This window comes from Macaca fascicularis, chromosome 13, assembly GCF_037993035.2.
Source record: "Macaca fascicularis isolate 582-1 chromosome 13, T2T-MFA8v1.1".
Lineage (NCBI taxonomy): Eukaryota > Metazoa > Chordata > Mammalia > Primates > Cercopithecidae > Macaca > Macaca fascicularis.
Window position 1 is genome coordinate 109,690,448 of NC_088387.1, and position 17,300 is coordinate 109,707,747.

The 17,300-nt window shown below is 42.1% G+C and overlaps 1 non-coding gene across 1 annotated transcript; it reads left to right on the plus strand.

The window, feature by feature from the left end:
- The first annotated feature begins 16,302 nt into the window (after positions 1-16,302).
- Positions 16,303-16,406, plus strand: LOC123568569 (U6 spliceosomal RNA). Its single transcript, XR_006691932.2, has one exon. It is a non-coding gene; the product is annotated as a U6 spliceosomal RNA (small nuclear RNA).
- The last annotated feature ends 894 nt before the right edge of the window (positions 16,407-17,300 follow it).

A 17,300-nucleotide genomic window follows, 5' to 3' on the forward strand; every position in this document is an offset into this window, starting at 1 on the left:
TAAAAATAAACAGTAATTGCAGTGCCCAACAACACAGACTAATTGAAATACATCTGGGGGAAAAAATTGGAATGTAGAAAGAATTCAAATCGTCTCTTATCAGGGTGATAAATCTCCATATGCTAAACCCAATTGTGGTAGACCCAGACAGACCTGTAAGGATGCTCACACAGTCCAGAGAGAGAAGCACATTCTGCATGATGCTAAGCATTAACCCCAAATGGGGGCCAGTAATCGAGAGATAGATAAAGAATGGCTCAATCTAAGGTGTAACCTGTCAATATTTATGAACTAGAGGCCCCAGGAGGCAGTGCCTGTCCTGGCATCAGAAGGGTTCAAATCAAAGCATGAGATAGAGTTGGAGGAGATGGCCTTCCAGCCCTGAGCTTGTGAGTTGAAGATCCTATTGGAAAAGAACTCAAATCAATGAAATAGTCACCAACTAATTTATAATTTTTTTCAGAAATCATCCAAAAAACATTCAGATGTGATTGACATTGAAATAGTTGAATTAAAATGATTTTCTTGTTTAGAAATTGAATTAACATTCATAGGCAGAAAGTTATTCAAAATTATTAACTCTATTCCAAAAAAGTTTACCTAAAATCAAATGTAAATATATTATAATGCAATCCTTATAATGCATATAGAGGCCAAGAACCCCTCAGGGGTACTGGGAAGTTAAATTCTCTCCTCATCCCTGTATTCTAAAATAGACTAATTTTTTAATCCTAGTTTTAATGCCATATGCTATAGTGCCAAACTACATAAGACATATGATGGATTCAATATGCTACATTGTTTTGATAAAGAAAAAAGTTAAAGACAGTTTATTGAGGGAGAAGTTTTTTACTTTTGCCAGCAAATCCTAGGATGGATTTATCCCATGGGCCCTCCAGACCTCAGAGGACAACCCTGTTCTGCCACCTCATACATTACTCTGTGCCCTACACCATCTTGCAACACTTCCCTTTGCTTTCTTCTTCCAAAGATTTCTTATAGCACCCATTCAGCAGGCAGTCACAGGGTCCACATATTCAGTTACAGATCCATTCACTCGTTTGTTTTGAAAAAACCCAAAATATGTTTTAGCGGAACATGCTAAACATTCAAAGATGAACAAGAGGGTGTTCTCTGCCCTCCAAGTGTCCACAAAGCCAAGGAAGCAAAAGAAGCCCGGATTTGCAGGTATTCTGTACAAGTCTAAGTCAAGGACGACCTTAGAAGGGTCCTACCTTTTTTGTTTGAATTGTGTCTATCAGCTCTTTGAACTAAGGGTCTGGCTACTGAGAGGAGGCATTGTCCATGCAGAGACTGGCAAGGAGGGTCCCTCTGCTATAAAGCCACACCACTGCCTTAACACCCTGCCCCCCACAGCCTGCCATCCATTCACAAGCGGGGGGGCTTGAGGGTCGAGGGGAGTGGCAGGCAGCCAGATAGCACTTGATGTGGGTTGCTCGGGGGTAAGATGGGGAGAGAGGTGTCTCTTAATCACAGCTAAGGAATTGAAGAAACAGGGACCAAGGAAGCTAAGCCAGAGAAGAGCCTCCCCCCAAACCCCCATACACACACCTAATGGCAAAAACAAGAAGAACTTGAAGCTGGTGTGAGGGGTAGATGCTGGAAGCCAGGATAAGGAGGGCAGGCCCTAGAGCATGAGCCAGCAACACCAAGGGTCATGGTGGGTTGTTATAGGCTCTCTTCATAGGTCTGCAGGCTCTATTAAAAATCCAGGATCAAAGCAAATAAATGGTAAAATAATAATAATAATAATAAAGGTAGATTGGTTGAATCAATATTTGGCTTTGCTTTAAATAACATAGGCTTGAATTCTGCTTAGCCACATCCTTGTAATGACATGTTAATTTCACCATTTACTACATGGGCCTTGGTTTCCTTATTGTACAACAGGTAACCATCCCATAAATATAGGATCAAATGAGATCTTCAGTGTGAAAACACTTAGTAAACAGTCAAGACACTTTGCTGTTCTTAAACCTATAATCATAATTTTATACAGGGGGAGATTTTTATTCTCCATGTCTTTGGGAGGTTTGTGAGTTATTTTGTTTGGTCTTTCATAATTAGAAATATATTGATCTTAAGCTTTATTTCTAGCTTTTAGATTTCAAACTAACCATTTTCAAAGCTGAAAGCGGCTCAGGCAATGCAAAGAATATGAACTTTACAATTCTTCTGAACTACTGATTTCTGCCATTTAAAAACTGTTTTACCTTAAATACATCACTTGTGCTTTCTGAACCTTGATGAATCTATAAAAGAGAATTAAAAATGCAACCTTTCCTATTTTAAGGTGAGACCACACTAGATTAATCAATTCTGAAAACTAGAGAATGGTTAATTCTCTGAAAACTAGAGAATTGTTGGATCTGTACCAATGGCATGTTACTCTCAGAATAGACCAGAGATTTCTTTTGCCCCAGCTTCTAGGCATATCGAGCACAGCCCTTTAGCCATTTGTAAGGGAAATGAAACACTGCCTTTTGTAAGAGAGCTCCTTGTGTGGCAGGCTGCCCGGCTCCCTGTCAGAACTCCCTCTGCTTATGTATAACTCCAGACTTGTATTGATATCTGCATGCGCATGTTGGCTCAGCTCCTCCTTCTCAGGCGATAGATTGCTTCTGCTGAAGCTGCCAATGCAATATTTTGAAAATAGACATCCATTTCTAAAAGAAAAAAATCCAAATTTTTTTTTCTTTTTCACTTTAAAAATCATTATAATATCAGTGTCTTTCATGTCAACATGATTTCTGAAGCCATTCAATAAGGCATTCCTGGGATGACCACCCAATGGTGTAGAGTAACGTGCTTTGGGGCAAACCCTTCCTGCATTATAAAGAAGAGGGACAGGTGTACTCTGGAGCAGACTTTCCATTTATTGGTCTTATCTTTTTGTTGTGGGTCAAATTGTGTCCCCCTAAAAGTCATATGTTGAAGTCCCAAGCTCTAGGACCTCAGAATGTGAAGTTATTTGGAAATAGGGTGATTGCATATGTAATTAGTTAGTAAAGATGAGGTCATCCTGGCACAGGGTGGACCCCTAATCTAATATGACTGGTGTCCTTACAAGAAAAGGAAAACTTGGACCCAGAATGCACACAGGGAGAACACCATGTGAAGACAAAGACAGGGACTGGGGTGATGAGTCTGTAAGCCAAAGAATGACCAAGTTCCCAGAAAACCCCCAGAGTCTAGGGGAGAGGCCTGGAACAGATTCTCCCTCACAGCCCTCCAAGGGAACAAACTCTGCTGACACCTTGAACTTGGACTTCGGGCTTCCAGAACTGTGAGAAAATAAATTTATGTTGTTTCATCCACCGGATTTGTGGTACTTTGTTATGGAAGCCCTAGCAAACTAACACACTTGGTATGTTTTCAACCTTTCTGAGAGTTAGAGATTATTAGAGGTAGAAAGTGCATTTAGAAATCAGTCAGTGAAATCATTTCGTGATCTATAAGGGAAGTGATATCTAGAAAGTTCCCCATGTCCTTGAAGGTGAGAAGCCATTTAGAAGCCTGAAGTCCTGGTAACCAAGAAGATGGTGTATGTATTTTTCTGAAACAGGAGAGTTCCCCATTCCCCCTGGCAGGACATGCAACAAGGGTGTGGCTCACCTGTTTGGTCACCCTGCTGCTTAAGCCCCTTGCAGGAGGGGGAGCACACAGATGGGCAGATGCAGAGGCCAGGGCGAGCACTTTGGGCTCCAGCTCCAGAGTAGTGTCTAGGGATGGGTGCCACAACCCCAGTGTTGCAAAGCTCTTTTAGCCTTGTTGTCCGCAGATGGCTTGAGTGTTAACCAGCTCAATGGACTCTCTGCTTTTTGGCAAAGGCAGAAGGCCAGCGTGACAGCTTTCTGTATCCCGAGCTCTTGTCCAGCATCCTGGAAAAATTGGGTCACACAAGGGCTTGAAGGATGAATGTGAGGTTTTATTGAGTGGTGGAGGTGGCTTTACTGCAGGATGAATGGGGAGCTGGAAGGTGGGGATGGAGTGGGAAGGTGATCTTCCCCTGGAGTCAGCCACCCAATGGCTGGACTCCTCTCTAACTGCCCCCAGCCAGACTCCTCTTGGCATTTCAGATGTTCCTCCTTTCCTCTCTTTCTCTGCTGCGTCTTTCTGTCATTCCACTGTTCATCTGCTGGTCTGCTTCTGGAGTCTGGGGTTTGGGGTTCATATGGGTGCAGGCTAGGGGGCATAGCTGGCCAAAAGGCAGCTTTTGGGTGTGAAACAGGAATGCCTGTCCTCATTTGAGGGCTGTGGGTCTTTAGTCTTGAGGGTGGGGCTTCTGCCAGGGAACCACGGTCTTCTACCCAGTAGTTCCCTGTCTCCTATCTGTATCACTTCTTTACATTCCATGCTTCTTTGCTGAGAGATGCCTGGGGAAATGGTGAAGTTATTTAATAAAAAAGTGACATCAACCCAGAAGGACCGAGACTTTCAAGATCGCCTCCTGCTCAGTTCACTAATGCACCTGCCTCTGCCCACACCCTCCAAGCACAGATGCTCTGATCTATGATTCAGACACACCCAGGACGCTGGCCAGGCCAATGCCTGCCCTTCTGTGAGGCCTTGAAGTATGGTACTTCTCAGAGAAATAGAAATTATGGCTAGAATGCTTCTTCCCCAGATTTGCTGATGACTCTCATCTTTTCAGTCAGTCTCTGCTAAAATATCACTGTTTATCCCTTTCTTATTCTGCACTATTTTTTTCTAAATAGTATTTCTAATATACTATGTAATTCACCTATTTATTATATGTATTGTGTGGACTACTAAAAGGTAAACTCCAGAAAGTCAGGGATCTTTTTCTGATTTGTTCACTGATGTATCCCAAATACCTAGAATAATAGTGCCTGCCATATATTGAGCTTTTAATATTTTCTTTTATTAAAAGGATGCATAAATATTTTGAAAATGTTTATTTGAATACTCCCAATATTACTACTGAATTTATTGCTCTGCTGTTTCGAGAAACACCCTGATACCAGAGGTCTTAGAGACAGAGGGGACCACTTGAGTCTGTCTACCTTGAATTTTGGTCTAGGGTGCTGGGTTATAACCCAGAGCTGTGTTAATTGAATGAAGTACCAAAAGAAGCTTAAAGGAAAAGTATTGGTAGAGAAAATGAAGTTTTAGAATTTAGCTGGGGCTTTTGTGTTATTTGAAAATGTGCTTATGGTTGTGTCTTTTAAGCTAATTATATTTAGGCTATGGTAACAAAAGGAATTAATAAACAGATCAGCCAGGCGTGGCGTCTCACGCCTGTAATCCTAGCACTTTGGGAGGCCGAGACGGGTGGATTACCTGAGGTCGGGAGTTCGAAACCAGCCTGACCAATATGGAGAAACTTTGTCTCTGCTAAAAATACAAAGTTAGCTGGGCATGGCAGGACATGCCTGCAATCCCAGCTACTCGGGAGGCTGAGGCAGGAGAATCACTGGAACCTGGGAGGTGGAGATTGCGGTCGGCCAAAATGTTACCATTGCACTCCAGCCTGGGCGACAAGAGCAAAACTCCGTCTCAAAAAATAAAAATAAATAAATAAATAAATAAACAGATCTAAATATCTTGTAGAGCTACATTGGTCAATAAAGTAGCAACTAGTCAAACGTGGCTGTTTAAATTGAAACGAATTAAAAGTGAATTAAAAGTTAGAAATTTAGTTCCTCAGTCACATTAGCCTCATTTTAATTGTTCAATAGTCACATGTGGCTAGTTGCTGGCAGATTTGACAGAGCAGATGTAGAACATTCCCATCATTGCAGACAGAAAAGCTCCAGATGTGTTTCTTAGAGTCTGGATGTTTTGCAACATAAAATGAAGGCATCAGAATGAGTGATGGCAGTTTTCACTCTTCCTTGGGTCATGTGACACACTGCTTGGATTGATTTAGGCTAAGTTGACTCGGCTGGGCTCTGTTTTTTTTCTTTCATAATGATTTAACAGATTTGTGACCAATAGGAGCTATTATAGTGTGTTTTAGCCACCTTGTGCTATTAGTTATTCAGATTCTGAAATTTCTCAGTCCATAGACAGTAGAAGCAGTTTAGGCAAAGGGATGGATGAAGGAATTGTTTGGGTGAGTTCAGGGATACACAGTTTAGAATGACGGAGATTCAGGGTCTGTGCGGGATAGCGCTTACGTAGTGAGTTGTGGAAAGAAAGTCACTCAACTATGAACTCCTTGAGGTTGGCAGCTACAGCTGATAGATATTTATATTCTCACTACTTAGCATAATACATACTAGACTCTTCATGTATGTTTGTTGTTGTTGTTGTTAAATTAATTAAGCAACCAACCAACACATCAGCCAACCAAGTAATAAATGACAGATAAACAAGGGCCAGATGCAAAGCTATTCTTTAGTAATAAACAAACCCCAAATTCCAGGGATTTTCTACTACAAAAGTTTGCTTGTTTATTTAATTGTACTGTCTAAAAATAGGTCAGGGTGGAGATCATGCTCTACATGGCCATTCAGGGACCCGGGCTGTTGCATGATCTGCCATCTCTTAGATACAACATTCTCACAAGTAGCCTGCAAGGTTACCAAGGTAAAGGAGAAATGGAGGCAGTATACTGGTTCTCAACTCTCTCAGCCCACAAGTGATGGGAGTCGCTTCTACTCAACGTTCATTGGCAATAACTTGTCACATGACACCATTCCCTGCAAGGGAGACTCGGAAATGAAAGGGAACACACAAAGTATTTGGTTAGCACCACGTCTATCACACTAGATCACACAGGAACAGGACAAGAGGCTTCAACTTTACCCACTAGTGGCTTTCCAGCTATTTTGTTAAACAACAGAATCCACTCTTCAGATTAAATATCATACACAAATAAAGCAAAAATAGAGCTTTTCTGGTTGAAATGGGGGCACAGAGAGAAAGATCCACAACCTGCTTACTCAACGCACCCTCCCACACCGTCTCTGTACCTTACACATTCCTCCAAGGAATCCAGAACTCCTCAAAGCACAGAGCGAGGACCACTACCATAGACTATCCAGAGGCCCTGGAGGCTATAAGCGGGAAAGTAATGTAACCACAGTTTCCTTTTACAAAGATAACCTTGGCACAGTTGTGTGAGGGTGGCAGGAAGCAGTGGATTGGACTGTAGGCATGCAGTACATGTGTCAAGATGAGAGGCTGGAACAGGTTCCCAGGCTGCTGGGGTCCTTCCAGATGAGAGGATGAAGGCCTGAACCATGTCATGATGCGACTCAGTGGTATGCCTTCCCAATTTCTTCTAGCTCAGAATTCTGTTTCTCAGTCTGATCTAGCTTCACCTTTATATAGGGTGAAGTTATTCCAACTTTCCTTTTAATACTGACCTAGGCCTATTACAGGAGTTGGCAAACTGTTTCTATAAAGGGCCAGGAAGTACATATTCCAGGCTTGCAGACCATTTGGTGTCTATGGAAACTACTCAACTCTGCTGTTGCAGAGCAAAAGCCAGCTGTATGAACAATATGCAAACAAATGGGCATGGCTGTGTTCTAATACAACGTTATTTATCAACACTGAAATTTGAATTTCATTTAATTCCCACGTCCTGAAACATTATTTTTTTAAAAATTTGTTTTCAGTCATTTAAAACCATGAAAAAACAGTCTTGGCTAATAGTCCAGCCTTAGCAAATAGGCAAGATAAAGGCAGGCTATGGGCCAGATTTGGCCTGTGGTGAGTATTATGCTGACCTCTGGTCTATTATGTTGAGTGATTATATCTATTATCAGGAAAAGGATTTATATTCATAGAGATGGTTTTCTTTTTCTTTTCTATTTTAAAATGTCATACATTATAATGAAATGAAAATAAAGGTATGAAACTAATGCTTTCCATAGAACACAGAATTCAGAGTTTAAAAAAAAAAAAAAAAAAAACAGAAACAAAAACACAAACAAATCTCTGGAAATTATTGCCAGTCAATGATTTAGTCAATGTGAGTGTATTTTAATTTTATACCACCCCCCAGCATAGTTTAGAGCGAAGCCACACAATTAAAATAAACAAAGCAATATAAAACAAGGCTGGAAGGGCCTTCTGTTCCTGGATTCCTTCTTGCCTCTGTAACAGAAACTCAGAAATAAAGATGCTCTTCCTCAGGGCACCACCCGCTAAGGAGGCCACCAGTTAATGTGAGAATTACCAGAATCATCAAACTGATAGAAAATTTGGCCTTCTGAAGGCAAAGAAAACAATTCTGTGAAATGTTCCCTTCCCAGAAGTCATCTTATCCCTTAAATTACCACACTGAAGAAACACCAACTAAAGCACCTGATGAAATTATTTGCTCTTAAAACATTTTCACCCCCCATGCCCGCCTTTTTTTTTTTTTTTTTTTTTTTGAGATGGAGTCTTGCTCTGTCGCCCAGGCTGCAGTGCAGTGGCGCGATCTCAGCTCACTGCAAGCTCCGCCTCCTGGGTTCACACCATCCTCCTGCCTCAGCCTCCCGAGTAGCTGGGACTACAGGCGCCCGCCACCTCGCCCAGCTAATTTTTTGAATTTTTAGTAGAGACGGAGTTTCACTGTGTTAGCCAGGATGCTCTTGATCTCCTGACCTTGTGATCCGCCTGCCTCAGCCTCCCAAAGTGCTGGGATTACAGGCCTGAGCCACAGCGCCCGGCTTCTTCCCCATTTTTAAAGTAATGCAGGCTTATTTTAAATAATTTGTAAAGTGACCTAAAGATACAATGATGAGAGTAAATATCACCCCAAATCTCAGAACCCAGACACAACCATGTAAACCAGAAGGCATTTCTTTAACATGATGAGTATCATTCTGAATCTACATATTTTCAGCCTGTTTTTTGTTGTTGTTTGTTTGTTTGTTTGTTTGAGATGGAGTTTCGCTGTTGTTGCCCAGGCTGGAGTGCAATGGTGTAATCTCAGCTCCACTCACTGCAACCTCTGCCTCCCAGGTTCCAGTGATTCTCCTGCCCCAGCCTCCCGAGTAGCTGGGACTACAGGTGTGCACCACCGTGCCTGGCAAATGTTGTTGTTTTTTTTTTTCTTTGTATTTTTAGTTAGTTAGAGATGGGGCTTCACCACTTTGGCCAGGGTGGCTTCAAACTCCTGATCTCAGGTGATCTGCCCACCTCGGCCTCCCAAAGTGCAGGGATTACAGGAGTGAGCCACCATGCCTGGCCTGTTTTGTTTCTTGTTTTTGTTTTTAACTCAGCATTATACTCTGAACATTTTCCCACATCATTAAAGAGCCTTTGGACTTTTTTTTCATTGACCACATAATTTTGAACAGATATATTTTTATTTAATTAACTGATGTAATGGAAATGACCTTTCATTAAGGATCATGCTTTCAGCCAACAAATATTTGCTGCACGTCTCCTTGATGCCAGACACTGGCTTAGACACCAAGGGCTGACATGAGCACGTGGTCTCTGTTCTCATGGAGCTGACATCATAGCATCTTTTATGTGTAAACCCCGCGCTGGATCCCTGTGGTGCTGAGATGAATAAAACCCAGTCTCTGCTCCCTGGGAACTCTCAGTTAGTGAGGGAGACAGGCAGTTGAACCTACAACAATTACCCCACATTGTGATATGAAGAACGAGGCCCTGCACGTACAAAGATGGAGGGAATGCATCTATGGGGGAGGGGCAGGAGGGAGGGCAGAACCTCTGCAGAACAAATGCTTAGTTTTAACATCATTATTTTGACAGATGTTGGTTCTAGTCCAAAGTATCTATACACAGACCATGCTGTGACTAATTAATGTCACTCTGCCCAAGAGAGTCTGGCCTAGTTAGTCGCTTAAAGAGAACTTAGCATTGACGACTTACCGAGTTACCAGAGCAATGGAGATACAGATTCTCCCATCAGAAGACACAGGGAAGCAGCAGCATTGTCCAGTGGAAAACACTTTCGGTCAGGATCTAACTGCCTTAAACGCTGGTCTCAGTCCAGCCGCTGACCTGCTCCGGGAAGTGTCCAGGAGAATCATTACAGCTAATCCCCATAGCACCGTCCTCACAGTGGAGGTAATGGCATCCATAAGCCTCAAGATATCACCAGTGTTTTCTGTGGTCAGTCATGTCAGCAGATCAGGCTCTCCTCCAGGAAAGGTGCTTTATCTGCCTAGAACAGAACAGATTCTCTTTAACTGTGTGTTCAATTAATTAGCATAATCTTCACCCAGATCCCTGTCTGTAAATTTCTTTATTATTATTATTGCTGCTGTTGTCATACGATGTATGTTCTCACTGAAATCTGAGTTTTCATTAACCCAGTACACTGGTTCCACACTCTGCCAATTGCCAACTCAGAGGACGTCCTAAGCCACATGGCTATTAACTCATGTCTCTTTCATTGTGTGTTTTTCTGGCTAAGTTTTTGGACCTAAAAACAGTTTTGCTCTAACATTTGTTTTGAAACTCTGCATTTCTTTCAGCGTAATCAGTATATTAGGAAACAGTTTGAGCACAATGTAAACATATCTTTGCAATGCATTATTTCATCTGCTAGAAATGGCATACGGCTGACCCAGGGTTCCTAGGAATATGCAAAACACACACACCTCCATGCATCTACCCGCTACCGCAGATCACTGCATGTGTTATGAGCCACACCCATTCACATCTGGTTTTAGAACTTTCTCTCTGATTTCTGATCAACCCCAGTCCCCACTTCACAGGGACTCCCAAGCTGCCCCCTGCTGGCACCCACTTCCACAAGCAAACTCCAGTCTTCTGCAAGGAAAATGCCATGTTTATTCTGGTATTTAAGTACATCTTAACCGTTTAACACGTGCACAATTCCACTACTGTTTTTATTAGATACCTTTCTTTGTGATTGTGTGTCATTGGTCAAGTTTTTAGTGTTATAACCCCATTTTTTCCCTGAGTCTGGTGTTTTTTCTGGCATACTTTCCCACAGTGCTGTAATTTATAGGAACACATATGTTGTGTTAGAGCAGACCTTACTGTAGAGGACTTTGTGTTCTCCCCTCACTATTTTATCTTGTTGGACTTGCCATTGAGATTGATCATGCTATTTTTATAATGTTGGATCAAGTGTTCTGAGCAAGTGTGTTATTCTAATTTTACAGGTGAATTATCTGAGGCTTAAGGACAGTAAAGTCTAGCTTAACTCTTCATAAGTGAGTGGTACAATAAGAATGAGAATTACCTTGTGTTTCTTGATCCAGGGAAGCAGCATGTTGCTGTATAAAGAGGGTGGTCTTTGGACGGGACACATCTGGGTTTGAATTTCGGCTTCACAAAATCTTTCGATGTGAGTGCCTTCAGTAAACTGCCCAGATCTCCAAACCTTATTCTCCTCGAGTATAAACATCAGGAAGTTGACATTCACTTTTGAGACGTACTCTGGAAATTAAGCCACAAAATGTAAGGAAAATGTGAATCTAATGCCTTGGGCAAGGCAGACTTATTTGCTTTTTCCTCTTTCCTTTGTATAATAATACCAGATTGTATAATTCAGGGTTATCCAGAAAAACGGAACCAATAGAAGATACATAAGTATGTGTGTGTGTATATATGTGTGTATATATATGTGTGTGTGTGTATATGTGTGTGTATGTGTATATATGTATGTATACCCACATTTATTTTATATATATGTGTGTGTATATATATGTATATATACACACAGACATGTCATATTTATAATGGGAATTGGTTCACACAATTCTGAAGGCCAAGAAGTCCCACCATCTGCCATCTGCAAGCTGGAGAACCAAGAAAGCTGGTGATGTAATCTGGTTGAAATAAGAAGGCCGAGAACCAGAAGTGCCAATGTCTGAGGATGGGAAGAGATGAATGTCCCAGCTCACACACAGTGAATTGACCCTTCTTCTGCCTTTTTGTTCTATTAAGGTCCTCAACACATTAGATGGTACCAACCTATGTTGGTAAGAGTGGGTCTTCTTCACTCAGTCCACTGATTCAAATGCTGACCTCTTTTGGAAATACCCTCATAGACACACCCAGCAATAATGTTTTACCTGCCCAGCTATCTGGGCAGTTCTTAGCCCAGTCAAGTTGACACATTAAAATTAACCATCACACAGTTAAATCTAATTAGGCACTTATTTTAACTTAAGTGCCTAGTAGCTTATTGGGCACTGAAGAAGCTGTTCTAAGCACTTTTGTGTATTAACTAATTTAATCTTGATAACAACCCTATTCAGCGGATTTCATTAGTATTCATTTTTCACAGATGGGTGAATGTGTGCACAGAAAGGTCAGGAGATTTGCTTAAGGTCAAGTAGCTAGTGTGCCAGTTATTAAGTTACGGACTCTCAGCTCTAAACCCACCCTTCTGTATGCTGCTTTGTGGAGTTGGGGCCGAGATTCAGAAAAGCACATTTTGGCCTTGCCAACTGGATTCCCATTATGCTCTACAAGGCTGAAGGGACGTGCCCCTTCCTGTTTGTTGCTTGCCTCACTTTCTGTGCACTTGCTATTCCCCCAGTAACACTTGTTCTCCCTGCCAAGAGCAATTTTTTCCAGTTGCAGTAGTTGAACCCACTTTACAGTTTTTTCACCACTTGCAGGACAAGCTCAAATGTGTGCCCCCAAAGCACAACACCAGCCAGCCAGCCGTCTTCTCGGAGGTCTGTTTTTGTTCCAAGGGGCCCTCTACTAAGGTTCAAAGATTTAACCACCTCACACTCATTTTGTTCCCTCAGTCGTAGGGCCTGTCATGTGTCCTGCAGTTGCTACCTCTGTGATAGCTTTGAGATTTCTTCTTACACTTTCAGTTACCTAATTAACAACTTTATACCTCTTTAACAATAATTCCTATTAAATTCTCTCTGATGACTGAAATAATCTGTGTGCTCTGCATCTTGGCGGCCCCCTGACCAATGCATCTGGTAAGAGGCAAAAACAGAACACTATACCAGCAGCTGTGTACAGGGGTAGACCACTATGATATACAGCCTCTCAGATATTATTACATAATTACAGATCCATACAAAGCAGCTATTATCTTTGTGTGTCTGTTTGATTGATTTTGTTGAGACAGAGTCTCACTCTACCACCCTGGCTGTAGTGGAGTGGCAAGATCATGGCTGTCTGCAGCCTTGACCTCCCAGGATCGGGTAATCCTCTCACCTCAGCCTCTCAAGTAGCTAAGACTACAGGTATGTGCCACCATGCCCAGTTAATTGCAGTAGTTATTATCTTTAGTACAAACCGGCTTATGACATAGCTGGCCAATGTTATACTGTCAGCTCTGATGTTCTAGAGTTACAAGAAGCTAAGTACTTCAGTCAACCTTCCATGGGACCTGACTGCTAGGGACCAGTGGAAACTGATCGCTAGCCTCTTCTTGTGGCCCACTGACCACCATATGAAAGAGAAAAGAGGCAAGGAAGGCTAATAGACAGAAGATGTCCATATTTGACCCACTGAAGTTTTCTCTGGAATTCTGCACTTCCACATAGAGTAAAGGACAAAGTATTCTCCCTGGAATCTGCTAGTCCGTAGCCTTCTAGAATGTCTGAGTTGGAAGGGACCCCAGAAAGCACTCAATTCAAAACTCCCATTTTAAAAATGAGTACATTGAGGCCCAAAGAAAAGGGCTAGCCCCAAATCACACAGTGAGTTAGTGCTGGTGCCCAGACCAGAACACAGGTCTCCTGATCCCTGATCTTCCCATGGGTAAGCTTCTCTGCTTTTCCTACAGACCATGGTCACTTCTCTGAAATCTGATCTCTGCAGCTGAGAATTCCCTTGCTTCTCCCTCATTCCTGTTCCTAGAAACCTGGAGAAATGGGAGTAGGAGAGGTTTTCTCCTCTGGTCTCATTCTTTATGGCTTCCACCTCCTTTCAGGGCTGCAAGGTAACGAGGATGAAGCGAGTGAGTGAGCCTGGAAAGTGCAGGGTGAGATCCCGTCTTTACTTACAATACTGATACTTTCTTCACTATGGATATTTTTACAAAAATTCTGATTTTTAAAATACTGGACTAAAATATTATTTATCAGGATCACTGAGTGTTTTGGTGCCTTTTTATATTTTGCTCCCATGGTGAGTGCCTTTCTGGTCACATCCTTGACCTGTCCCACCCTCCTTTCCTGCCCTCCGACTACATCCCCAGTCAGGTCAGGTTTTACCACTTTGTAATCATTTTCTGATGCATGGTCCTCTTTCTGTAATACCGGAAGCATTCCTACTGATAACACAGATGATGAGTAACATGAACAACGATCACCCAGGGCCAGCTGATAGAGATTTAAGATAAAACGGGGGAATTCCTGACTTTGGTGAAAAGGATGCTGTGGTGAAGGGGAGCAGCATAGGCTTTGAAGTCCGAGGCACTGGGGTTTCAGTCCTGATCACACCACTGACCAGCTGTGTGACGAGCAGTGCCTGATTGTGTGTGATCTGAAAGCAGTGGATACCCAGATACAAGCAGAGCCTACTTCCTGTTCCTACAGAAGGCACAATCCAGATGGAGGACATTGTTTATTTCTCTGGGCCTTGTTTTCTGTAACTGAAAGTGAAAATAGCATCATCTCACAGTGAGGATTAAATATGGTTCTTTACATGAAATTGCCTAACATGATTTTAACACCCAGTTAAAATGTGCCTCCGCACAAGTGAATAACAATCTTCACTGGAAAATTCTTGTTGACGGGAGTCATCGTCATGAATAGTTACTCTTTCACTATTTAGATCCATCTTCATATAGCTACTTATCCTAACTGAAGAAGACCCAGAAAAAATAATTATTGAAAACTTTTCATTGGATGCCTCAATATTTAAAACAATTAAGGAGGAAAACATATTTATTTCAGCTGCACTCAAAGCCTTCAGATTTTCATCTAGCAATTTTCATTCCAATACCCCTGGTCCTTTGAATTTGCATTTTTACAGCAGAACCTTTGTGCTTCCTCACACCTTTCTACCACTGAACCTAGTCTTCATCCTTTAGTTCAATAATGGCTTTGAGTATGCCTTCTCATAAAGGGGTCAAGAAGGATCTGAGGCCGGGTGCGGTGGCTCATGCCTGTAATTCCAGCACTTTGGGAGGCTAAGGTAGGAGGATCACTTGATTCCAGGAGCTCAAGACCAGCCTGGGTAACATAAAAAGACTCTGTCTTTACATTATAAATTTTATATATATATATATCAGGGCATGGTGGCGTGTGCCTATAGTCCCAACTACTCAGAAGGCTAAGGTGGAAGGATCACCTGAGCCCCTGAGGTTGAAACTGCAGTGAACTATGATCATTCCACTGCACTCAGACTGAGCAATAGAGTGAGATCAAGTCTCAACAAAAGAAGAAGAAGAAGAAGAATGTGAGAGCTATTCGGCACACTGCTGATGTTGTGATTGCAATATTTATCTGAAAATAATGTGGGAGCAACCTCTCCTACACATTGGAGTAGGTAGAATTCTGAGATGACATCCAATAAGCCATGCCCTTTCATAATTTCCTGTTCCTGAGTGCAGGTAGAAACTGTGATTACTTCTAGCCAACAAAATATGACAAATTGAGGATAGCCACTCCTATGATCATGATATGTCACATAAGACTCCATCATAGCAAGCTGAAATGAGAGATTCTCTTCCTGGCCTTGAGTACATAAGTTACTATGTTATGAGAAGGCCTGTGAGAGGGTCAGGTGTCAGGGAACTCTAGGTGGCCTGTAGTTGTTGCAGCAGCCCTGTCTGATAGCCACCAAGAAAGCAAGAACCTCAGTCCTACTGCCACAAGAAACTGAATTCTTCCAACTATATGAACTTGGACAAAAAGACTCTAGCCGGCCGGGCGCGGTGGCTCAAGCCTGTAATCCCAGCACTTTGGGAGGCCGAGACGGGCGGATCACGAGGTCAGGAGATCGAGACCATCCTGGCTAACACAGTGAAACCCCGTCTCTACTAAAAATACAAAAACTTAGCCGGGCGAGGTGGCAGGCGCCTGTAGTCCCAGCTACTCGGGAGGCTGAGGCAGGAGAATGGCGTGAACCCGGGAGGCAGAGCTTGCAGTGAGCTGAGATCCGGCCACTGCACTCCAGCCTAGGTGACAGAGCGAGACTCCGTCTCAAAAAAAAAAAAAAAAAAAAAAAAAAAAAAAAAAAAAACCCAAAAAGACTCTAAGTTCTAGAAGAAATGCAGCTCAGATCGTCCCCTGATTCCAGCTTTCGGAGATCCTGAGCACAGTCCTAGCTAAGCTTTTCTGTACTTCAGACACATGGAAACTAGGAGATAACAGACTTACATTGTTTCAAGGCACTAAGTTTATGGAAATTTGTTACACAGCAATAGAAAATTATTAATAAGTGCTCACTTTGGCAGCACATACACTAAAATTGGAATGATACAGAGATTAGCATGGCCCCTGTGCAAGGATGACACACAAATGCATGAAGCACTCCATATGCTTTTTGCAATCTACCCATCTGACAAAGGTCTAATATCCAGAAATTACAAGACAAACAATTTTACAGGAAAAAACAACCCCATCAAAAAGTGGTCAAAGGATATGAACAAACACTACTCAAAAGAAGATATTTATGTGCCTAACAAACATGAAAAAAAGCTCAACATCATTGATCATCAGAGAAATGCAAATCAAAACCACAATGTGATACCATCTCATGCCAGTCAGAATGGCAATTATTAAAAAGTCAGGAAACAATAGATGCTGGTGAGGCTGTGGAGAAATAGGAATACTTTTACACTTTGGTGAGAATGTAAATTAGTTCAATCCTTCTGGAAGACAGTGTTATGATTCCTCAAGGATCTAGAATCAGAAATACCATTTGACCTAGCAATCCCATTACTGTGTATGTACCCAAAGAAATATAAATCATTCTACTCTGAAGACACATGCACATGTATGTTTATTGCAGCACTATTTACAATAGCAAAGACATGGACTCAACCCAAATGTCCATCAATAATAGACTGGATAAAGAAAATGTGGTACATATACACCGTAGAATACTATGCAACCATAGAAAGGAGTGAGATCATGTCCTTTGCAGGGACACAGATGAAGCTGGAAGCCATCATCCTCAGCAAACTAATACAGGAACAGAAAACCAAACACTGCATGTTCTCACTCATAAGTGGGAATTGAACAATGAGAATACATGGACACAGAGAGGGGAACAACACATACCAGGGCCTGTTGGGGGGTGGAGGTGAGGAGAAGGAACTTAGAGGCTGGGTCAATAGGTCCAGCAAACCACCATGGCACACATATACCTGTGTAACAAACATGCATGTTCTGCACGTGTATTCCATTTTTTTAGAAGAAATTTAAAAAAGAAAA